The sequence below is a fragment of the Mchenga conophoros genome, linkage group LG7 (assembly GCF_057382185.1).
Source record: "Mchenga conophoros isolate Kocher_MC1m ecotype Shallow Benthic linkage group LG7, M_conophoros_male_GT1.1, whole genome shotgun sequence".
NCBI lineage: Eukaryota > Metazoa > Chordata > Actinopteri > Cichliformes > Cichlidae > Mchenga > Mchenga conophoros.
The window spans coordinates 40,894,086-40,904,996 of NC_140532.1; the positions used below are offsets into that span (position 1 = coordinate 40,894,086).

General features: G+C 41.5%; 1 protein-coding gene across 3 annotated transcripts in view; it reads right to left on the reverse strand.

Annotated features, from left to right (window-relative positions):
• Nucleotides 1-9,960, reverse strand: part of strbp (spermatid perinuclear RNA binding protein) — a 104,792-nt gene extending 94,832 nt beyond the window's left edge. For 2 of the 3 annotated variants that reach the window (XM_085279261.1, XM_085279264.1), the window contains exon 1: nt 8,362-8,606. The gene's annotated coding sequence lies outside the window, so the exon portion shown is untranslated. Of the gene's footprint in view, nt 1-8,361; nt 8,607-9,877 lie in introns of those variants that run through there. The other variant, XM_085279262.1, reaches the window with a different exon arrangement.
• Between the last annotated feature and the right edge of the window lie 951 nt (nt 9,961-10,911).

Genomic DNA, 10,911 nt, shown 5'->3' on the forward strand with positions numbered 1-10,911 from the left:
TGTATACACACCATCCACTGATACACATACAATAGTAATGCTAATCTACTCGGTCTTCTCCATTTGGCCGCAGGTTCTCATCCACATCACATCTTATGTCATCTAGGGCAATACACCTAGGAAATAATCTTCTGGCATGCCAGAATTGAAAGAGTTGAAAAATTGAAGGAGTAACACCTGTGTAGATGTTCATCTACAATGAGAATCAGCTGTGGCTGGTTAAACTGCATTTTTAGATTTAAAATATGTTTCAATAAAATATTGCTGTTGAATTTTGCTGTCTTTTTAAGTTTTGCATTGTGTTATTGTTTTGGCCATAAGTTTAACAGTTTTGAAAACAGTATGTAAGTACATGCAAAGATTTTTGGCAGTTGTTGTGTCTGAGTGAGAAAATAATTCATGAAATTTGAGAGATGTAGTCATTGAATGCATTTTGTGCCAAAACAATGATAACTGGTCCTCAGTTTAGCCCACATAGACTTCTGTTGTGCTCACTGTGTGAGGAGTTTTGCAAAAGTGATCTAAGTATTGAGAAATGTGTCCTAGCGTCTGTAAAAAACTGTAAATGAATGATAACCTTTTGGGGAGGATCTACTGCTACAAAATATATTGAAGGTTTGCAACCCTAGCACCCATTCTGGCCTTTTTTGGAGCAAACAGAGGAAAGCACCTTTCTCTATGGCACTTGGATCAAATTAACCAAATTATTGAACCAGCTCGGATTCTGCCTGGCAACTTTCCAGCGTCAGTCCAAACATGTCCTGTTTGGTCTGAATAAATAGCTCCATCTTCCTGGAAGTCAGAACGAGGGCAAGCTATGGTTTCCCTGATCTAAGCTCTTTTTGACACAGTAAGCAGAGCTGGGACATGAGAAGGGGACAGGCAGGGTTGTGTATGTGTGTGTGTGTGTGTGTGTGTGTGTGTGTGTGTGTGTGTGTGTGTGTGTGTGTGTGTGTGTGGGTGGGTGGGTGGGTGGGTGCAAGGATGTGTGCACACTTTTGAAAATGAGTGTATTAGAGGACAAAACAGTAAAAGAGTGAGATGAAGGAGCAGGAATTAGTTTAGTTGCCTCTACTTTACCTAAACTGGTTATCAGCATGTGCTCTGTAAACATCATATGCTTGTGTGCGCCTGTGCATAAACAACTGCATACGAGGGAGAGCTGCCAGTGATTGGCAGTATCCGAGTGATAGAGCAGGCGGGCATCCAAACTGTTAAACAAAGGATAATACATTTACTCCTTCAGTAAATGTGGTGTTGCAACACCTACTAACAAACCCAACCATTCAATGAAAAAGTACATTCTTAAACCTGCACCATCTTCTGCCACTATCTCCCCTTTCCTGGTAAATCCAGCACCACCTATGCAAGTAATGCAGAATATGCAGAAATGTAGTGGACTTCTGAAAGCTTCCATCTTACACCAAATACAGTGTGATATTTTAAAAGTGGAGCAACACACTGTTCTGATATTTTTTCCCCACCATTTTGACAAATGTTAGTCTAGCGCATTAGTAAAAGGAGAAGGTTTATATTTATTGTTCATATCCAATGTGCTGTTTGCCCGTTGTAAATGGAACAGCAAACGCCCAAGCGCTTGGGTCCAGCACAGGAAGACAGCCCAGATATCCAACAATTCACAAAGAGACAGGCAAGGATCCAAAAATCCAACAAACAAAATTTACAGGAATAAGCCAAAGATAGTGATCAAACATCTGGCAAGAGATCATACCAAAAAAAAGACAAAGACACAAGAAAATGCTAGTAAGCTTGACACAATGCTTTGATAATCTAGGAGGGAACAAATTAAAGGAATGGCTATATATTGGTGGGAATTGATAAATTGAATTGATAAAAGGTTATCACAATAATTAAGACATTATATGGATGATCATTTTCTGAAGGAAATAGTTAATACTTTCCCAACACTTATCTGGACTTTATCTCAATTTGTAGAACAAGGGTTGTGTAAATGCCACACTAAGTGGTTTACAATATATGGATGCAAACAATTTAGCTCTTCTTGGAAATGCCACTGCAAATAATTCATTCATTATTTAATATACAATTGACTAAAATCATAATGTAACCACAACAGGCCATTTTTTAGATAGACTCACTGTTATTTCTACAGACTCAACAATGAATCATATAATGAAGGCTGCCTTTGTGTCGTTATAAAGCAGCCACGAAACACCCCCCCCGAAATAAAACAAAGTTCACGTTAACAGTAACTTGAAATCCCATCCTCTGAAACACTAATTTCAGCTTCAGTGTCCCTGTACAGCGGTGGTACAGCGCTATGGTGCAGTAAACCTTACATGGCCATCTCTTGCACTGTTTCTGTCTTTCCTGGTTCTCTCTCCGCCTCTGTGTGTTTTCTCTCTTTGTCTCCGTATCTCGTATCCGGTGTCTCTGTCACCCAGAACTATTCCTGGATTCCTGAGGTGAAGGAAGCAGGAATGGCTGATGTGGCTGTTGGCAGTAGCATTTTTTTGTGTCTCTTTTCTGTCTGCACACTTTTTATAAAACACACGCAGAGACAATATTCTTGCGTTGATGACTTTGTTCCTTTACCAAGTGGGGAAGATGTTTCCTTGTGTTTGTGAGACAAAAGCCTTTCTTGTTAATGCACATGGGTGTGTTTGCATGTGTACATTTGCATATGTGTGGCACACGACACAGCTGAAACTGAGATATGGTCAGGCGGATGGATCGGAGTTAGCAGGTTCTTTATTATTGTGTATGGAGGAATATTCAAAACAGTAGCACACTCTCATGTTATCTGCCCTTTGCACAGTCTCACCTGCACTACAGCACCTCTGGGACTGTCCTCAACTCCCTGTTGTGCTTACTGGAACCTTGGCAGCCAGCTTCCATATCAGCCAATTAGGAAAGCTTTTACTAAAGCTCTGGCCAATTGAATTAAAGCTACATTTCCTTGCCAGATGAGACTCTAAATGTGCTGCTGTATGCTAGAATCTGAGAACTGGTGGAAAGACTCCTGTTTCACTGATAGGCAGTGGGCACCAAAACACACTCAAATGCTGCAGAGGTAGCAGCAGGAGAGAGAGACGTCCCGTGACATTGCTGTGTCTCCTCTTATTACTGAGTGAGTGTTACTGAGATTCCAAACTGTTTAAACTGAGCACATAACATAAAGCACACCAGAGCCCAAGCTGCTGAAGGACCATGACGCCATTCCCAGGCGTACATAAAACAGATGCAGAAGAAAGAGAGCTGAACCGAGGGACACATTTAGAGGTGACAGGAATCAGGCAAGTGGAGTGAATACACAAGGAACAGACAAGCTACAATATGATAAAGCCAATAAACCTACATCTCAGGCAAATGGCTATTCTCGCCTTCAAAACTCTCTCAAACAACCTGGTTAAAATATGTCGTCATATAAGCTTGTCAGTATTGACAGTAATACTGACAACACTATTTAGTAAGTGTCTTGATTCATGCTCAATCATCCAGGTAAGTAAATCCCAAAAGGTTGATTCTGTTCATATGGACTTTTTAATGAGAAGGCCATACACTGTCATTCATACAACGCTGACCTAACAACAACACAAACTGAAGGAATTAGATAAAAGATAAGCTTTTGCCTCTGACATTTGAATGAAAAATCACAAAAATTAGTTTTGCTATGTTGGCGATATAATATGAATCCTTAACAAGTTCAGAAAGTCAAAATGTTGTGAATAAACACACGAAAGCAAGGTCCAAAATGATAATTAACTTAAAAAATCCTACATAAACAACATGTACAGTATAACCGCTCATACCAAATGGTATCATCTAAGGGCTCCAGTCCTTAGGGTTCCAGTTGTTTATTTGATAATGAGAGGCACACAGGTCAGTAGAAACTGATATCAGTTGCATCTATGATCATTCATATTTTAATTTAATGCACTTTTACTTTGTTCAGTAATTTTGATTTTGGTTTGATTGCTTTTTGGATGAATGAATGAATGAATGAATGAATTGATTTTTGATGAAATCATCATCATTTAATGTATCTGACAATGGAAAATGATTCACAGATTGGTCCACTCAGACATCTCAATTGCTGACTATGTGGAGATCTCTGAGGATCTAGCTTCAGTTCATATAAAAATTAAAAAACAAATGTTAAAAACTGCAATCTTTAAAATACTCTTGAACCTGGAATTTCTCTTTATCTCTGTAAATATAACAATTTCTCTTGTGACAACCTCAGAAGCTCTATAGGGATGTCAATTTATGATTATGCGTTACAAAAGTAAAACTTAGTGTGGATGTTGGAAAAAAAAACAAAATGGTCTTTGACAGTGTGGAATATATTTAGAAAAAAGAACCTGTCAAAAACCACTATTTTATGGTTTATGGCTGATATTAAATTGTCACTCTGCTGTGTCTCTATTTGTCTTTGCTATGTGTGCTCAGTCTATCTACTAGTGTTGCCAGTTCTCTATGTGTCCTTAATCTGGGTATCTGGTCCCAAGTAAGTTCCATTAGTGGAAATTAAATCCATTTTCAAATCCACTGAAGCAATCCAAATCCACTGGGTGCGCTTCAATCGCCTTCCAGATTCTAGGGAAATCAAACACCAAGGGCTAAATGGTAAAACACCCTACTTTAAATTAAAAAAAACACGGGGTTTATGTCTCAGGAATGTGAAATATAGGCATATCAATAGCGATAGTATAGTGGAAATTTCCATTTTAGGGCCATAATGTCACCTGAGCTAAATATATTCATATATATATGAATATATGTATATATATATATATTAGGGGTGCAACGATATTCGTATCGATATTGAACCGTTCGATACAGTGCTTTCGGTTCGGTACGCATATGTATCGAACAATACAACATTTGTAATTTATTTTATCAACTTTCCTTCTGACGATGCTGTCTGTGTTGAGCGCTCAGTGAATCTGCGTTCGACTACTCTGCCTAGGCTGCACTGTCGAGCGCAGATCCACTGAGCGCTCAACACAGACAGCATAGTCAGAAGGAAGAGCGCAGGGCAAGCTAGCAAGACAGAAGTTAAGCTCTCCTTGCAACATGGACCTCCCCCACCCTCATTCAGATCTGGCGTTTGGAATTATTTTGGTTTTCATGTGACGTATGACCCTGAAGGTAAGCGAGTCATGGACTAAAGTAAAACAGTATGTTGGATGTGCCATGCAATGCTCAATTACATGGGTGGGAACTAGTGTGTTAGCGCAGTTAGCTCGTTAAAGTGTTGGCCGTCTAGCCCCATGCACGGGGCGATCGGCGGTAGCTCGTTAACGGAGATTTGCCGTGTTGTGGCGTTAAGGTCATTTCAACGAGATTAACCTGAAAGCACTAGTGGGAACACAACGAATATGACTGCACATTTACGCCGACATCATCCTAGTGCAAAGACAAAAACAACTAACTAACTTTAGCCGAGTCATTTAGACAGCTGTTAGCACATGATTCTCCTTATGCTGCTGAGAATATAGCCCAGAAGAAGCGGATAGTATAGCTTTTATTTTGGAAAGAGACATTTCTCTGTAATAAACTCTCTTTTCCAAAGATGAGTGATTCCTCAATCAGATACAGGGCTTGCAATATCGCTAGCCCGACGTCCTGGAGCTAGCGATTTTTTCAGTTGGGCTACCAAAATCTATCTCTTCCCTGCCCGTCGGGCTATTGTAGGAAGGAAAAATATATGGCAATGCTTTTGCATTCTTTCAGAAATGTAGCTGGGTAATTATGTCATTGGCATCAGTGAGCCACTGTCAATATGTGACATATTGAAATCGCGTTTGAATTTGCGCTTGTTTTTTTGCTTTCACTTTGCAATCGTGCGAACTCTGTATAGAGAGCGACAGCACTGATCTGTGAGTGATGATAATTTGTGCACCAATTCCTCTGACATCGTCTTATTAATCGTTAGCTTACTACGCAAACATGATAAGTGAAATCTCCCGCAGCAAGCTTAAACATGTGAGAGGTTGATCGCGCAGAGAATCGCTGAGCTTATGTGAGTGCGTGTGTAAAAGCAGCAGGATATATATTTTAGTTCTGCTGAGCCAAATAAGACAGGTCAGGGTGAAGAAGTGACAGCCAAAGAAAAGCTTACCACAAAACGGAGAAGTTATGACAAATCAGACTATAAGGCAAAAAGAAAGTGCAGCTTTATGGTTTCATGGACAAAAGAATTTCTGTGGCTGCAATATGACGAGCTAAATAACCAGGGGTGCACATAAGTGGTCCGCAGGTGCGCATTCACTGTCAAAATAAAAAACACGCACAAGGGTTAGGGTTAAATTTAAAAACTGTACTTTTAAGTTAAAATATATATTTATAATTTTAATAAATGACAAATTAAAAAGGCATGAACGTTTTTTTTGTATCGAAAAAATATCGAACCGTGACACCAAAGTATCGAACCGAACCGAACCGTGAATTTTGTGTATCGTTGCACCCCTAATATATATATATATGTCTAGATTCAAAGTTGAAACATCTATGCCTGTTTCATCTTTGAAACCCCCCACCCCCCCCACCCCCACAAAAAATGCTTTAAAAAAAGTCTGAGATGTCAAGGGGGAATTATGAAGAAAAGGGGAATCAGGGAAATCTGGAATATCAAAAAAGGAACAGCAAGGGAAAACAATGCTTAAAAGAAGGAGGAGGAAACAAAGACAGACTGTGCAGGGTGATCATACAATAACAGCTCACTCTTTCCCTCCTTCTCATCCTTTTATCTTGTCAATACTCAGAGTTCACTGCAAAGTCAATGCTTGGGCGAAGGAGTCCGCGAAAGTGCTGGAGGGGCCTGGAGTGCACGCATGCACACACACAGACACAAGCATACGCACACTTTTTCAGCCTAACCTATGTAATGCTCACTTTGTAGGGCTGCAGGCAGATATTTGTCCACTGCAGTAAATAGCCGTGTACGACCACACAAATAAAGAAGTAAGGATGTAATAATCCTGTCTCCCCCTCTCTCCAACACGTTCACAAAGTCTACTGTGTGCAGTACAAGACGAGCATTATACGGCTGTAACAAGTAAGGACTAAAGAAGCCTGTGTTGCCTCTCAATAAATCAACTCCATTTAGGCGAGAGAGGCAACAAAGGCACCCCACATTTCCACATAACCAGGACAGGTGTGGCTGAGTGTGTCAGCAAGGGGCACCTCCTGCAGGTTGGAGAAGGGTGGAGCAAATAAAAATAACCTCAAGGCAACAGGCCATTAGTCAAGCATGAGGACCACCAGACACAAAGAAACGATAAGACAAATGAGAAGCACTGGAGAATAGCAGAGAGCAAAAGCAGCTCAATTCACCAGTCAATAAAAAGAGAAACAAACTATCTGCACATAACGAAAAAAAAAATTAACAAGAGGAGAAATATTGCAGCATCAGACGAAACAAGTTAGAAAGTTCTGCGTGGTACTGCATGCTGGTAGGTGTGAAGACCTTTGAACGCTGACAAGCTGACACGCCTGCTGTGGTCTTTCGAGTTGTTCCAACACCGGGAAATGAGGCGCACGTTTACGGTTTAATGCGTGGGGTTTTTTGTTGTTGTTTTTTTGGTATGCCAACAAACTGGTTGAGCAAGACGGGAGAGCAGTTCAGCATTTTCTTCCTCTCTGTCACTCGCTCGATGACGGGCATGCACGCACACGTATAGACACACTCGCGTAATAGGACACATATACACACACAAAACAGGAGGTATATGTATGTAAGGAAGTAGCCAGTTAACCTCAGTGATGAAACTTTGATCACTTACTTTTGGTTCCCTAAATCTATGCCCCCGTGAAGGCTAAAGGTGCATTTAAAAAAAAGGAAGTAGTTAAGTAACATAGCAATTTAAAAAAAATGCATTTAACACTTCAGGAAGACTTACCCCAAAAACCGCAGAAGAAGGGTTTGATAAAATATTACAGCTAAACAATTGAGACCTTTGTGCCAACGGTATAGCCTACATATCTTACAGTCAAGTGCGGAAGTGGGCTATCAGACACCTGCTATAAAAGATGAACTACAGTCGACCGACACCATCTGGCTTCATTGTCTTATTCTTCAAAGAACGGTTAATTTTTGAGACTCAAACATGTCTGACTGAAAACGTAACACGCTCAGTAACAGTAACATTAATAAAGTTTATAGTGTACGTAGTTCCTCTTTTTGCTTTTTTGACAAGGAAAAGCGAAAGCAAAATAAAAATAAAAATAAAAAAATTATTTAATGCCAGTTAACTTAACCACAACCAACCGACAGGGAGAGATAAATTGTTCAAACTCTTGCTACTAGATTCTCAACTCTGCCTGGACGGCGCGCCGTAGAAAGGCGTCAGAAAACATCAAGAAAATACTTACGAGGTTGGCAAATGGGCTGCTGGGAGTCCGTCAATGACTCAAAAAGCCCCACAAAAATATATATCCGAGCAAAGACAAAACAAACCCGATAAACAAAGCTCAGTCCAACACGTGAGCGAGACGAGCTGTCACCGTCCACTCGCGACGAAGAGAATAAAAAAAATCACGAGCGCCTTGACAACCTGGGCAGCGAGCGAGCGCGAGCCCGGAGCCGCCTGCTGGTCTATCCCGCCTCGCAAGACACGAGAGCGGAGCCAAAGAGAGGGAGAAATCTCCGGAGATGAATGGCGGGAGTGCGCAGGCGCGGACGAGGGGGGGTCGACTCATTCCGCTGGAGTCGGGCTGTGAAGAAGGCAAGTGCAGAAGTGCCGCATGTATGTAATCTATAGCCTACTACTAGCTCTCCGTACCAGGAAGGGATTTTAGAGGGGGAAAAAATACGTGACAGCGTAAACAGCCGCTGATATATGGCGATAAAGCTATTCCTCAACCCATATGCAGACACACATAGCCTATATATACATTTACACACACAAAGAGAAAAAGACAAGATACGAGCTTCTAACTGAGCTTTTTCATTAATGTATAGCCTGTGCAGCTAATGACATTACTTTGAGAGGTTAGGCAAGAATTCACCGCAGATTCATTTATATTTACTAAATCTAATATATGTGATATCTAATCTGAGGCTTGTAAAAAAGAAAAGTCGATTGTGTCCATTAACACAATCAATTTTAAATAAAACAGAAAATCAGATGTAAGATGCTGAGTAAACAAGTCAGCATGAAAGAAAAGGTACGAGTGCTTGTTTAGTGATTTCTTTTTGTAGTTGAAAGCATTAAATACGACTTTACTGCCAAAACAACAGAGTCAAAAAAAAAAAAAAACTGAGCAAAGAAACTGATTTAAAAAGCATATGAGGAGCTATAGCCTATCTTCTCCAGGGCTCCCTCTCCATCCACGAGAGGCATTAGCTACTCTCTCTCTCTCTCCCCCCAGACAGTCTTATAAATAATTCAGCAAAAAAAGCTTATGCCTCTGCCTGGCTGCATGCAGCACCAAAAAGCCTCTCACGCTCCCCGGTGCCACAGCGTCAGTCTATGCTGGCGTTACCAATTAAGCTAAAATAAATCTAGAAGCAAAATAAAGTTCAATCAACATTCTTGTTTCGCAAATGGCTGTGGAAGATCAGCCAGATCAGCCGGGGATTACGAGGCTGCTGTCAACTATCAATAGCCTCATGTGCCTGGAAGAGACAAGGGGGAGAGGGGGAAAAGAGGAGCTGGAGGGGGGGGGCTGAGTTTCAATGCGTAGACGGTGCAGGGCAACCGAGGATGCTGTTTGTCCTGTCCGCGGATCTGATCGGAGGAGAGCAGAGTCAACCCGCAAGCGACAACAAATGAATCCAAGACATCCCGTCCCAAAGCTGCGCATCTGAATTGCTTCATGCGGAGCTGGTGAGGGGAGATGAAGGGAGTGAAGGGGGAGTGTAAAGCCAGGACAAAAAGCAATTTACCTGCACACTGCTCCCGTTCAGCCTGCCGTTATTACTTCCCCACTCAGTGTGGCTTTCAGGGCTGCCGCTCACTCAGAGCTGCCCGCCGCTGAACGGGAATTTAGACGACGGGATTTGTTCACGTGGCCCCGTTCGGTGCTCCTAATTGGCGGAGCTCCTGGAGCTGCTGCTCCATTCGCACCTGTGCAGCAAACGGTGCAGCCGACAGCGGTTCACGGAAGAGAGGCAGGTGCAGGAGAGGAGAGAGAGAAGGGAAGCAGTCTGGCAAAAGGTACAACCTCTCGTAACAGTCTAATGCAACTCTTCCTCCTTGTTTTGTTTAATTTAAATAGATTCAATTTTATTTATGTAGCGCCAAATCACAACAACAGCTTTATATTGTAAAGAAAGTACACCAACAAACATGCAGAGAAAACCCCAACAGCCAGACGACCCCCACTGAGCAAGCATAAGGCAACAATGGTAAGGGTTGGGGTGTTGGGTGGAAGAAAGGATAAAGAGACACTAAGTTTAATTAAACTCCCTGAATAAGTCGGTCACATAACTAACAGCTGAAGCATACTACAGACAAATATTTTAGTTTTTTTTAGCTTTCTTTTGCAGTGTTGGCTCAATATGAGATATGAGATACATCTGTTACACATCTGCACAGCAGAAGAATTTCCGTGGCTGTTGTTTGAGCAACTTGGCCTTATCCACATCCATGAGCACATGAAATCCTAACAGGGCCACATATAGCTAACAGTAGTGTATTTACAGCAATGCATGAGTGCATTTGATTTACAGTAATTGGTGCCTAGTGTAGCCCACAGGTGCTTCTGCCACATGCATAACAACGCACAACATATTTGCAATATGCTATGCATTAAATACTGTATTTCTGCTTGAGACTTCTAAACAAGGCTGCAGCAAACCTCAGTATGTACAGCCAAACCTTTATTCCTTTAACACATGCACACACAATACACGCGCACCATACACACGCTGTTATTCATCTACCTACCTAGGCCACAGCATAGTAGCAGTCAATGGTG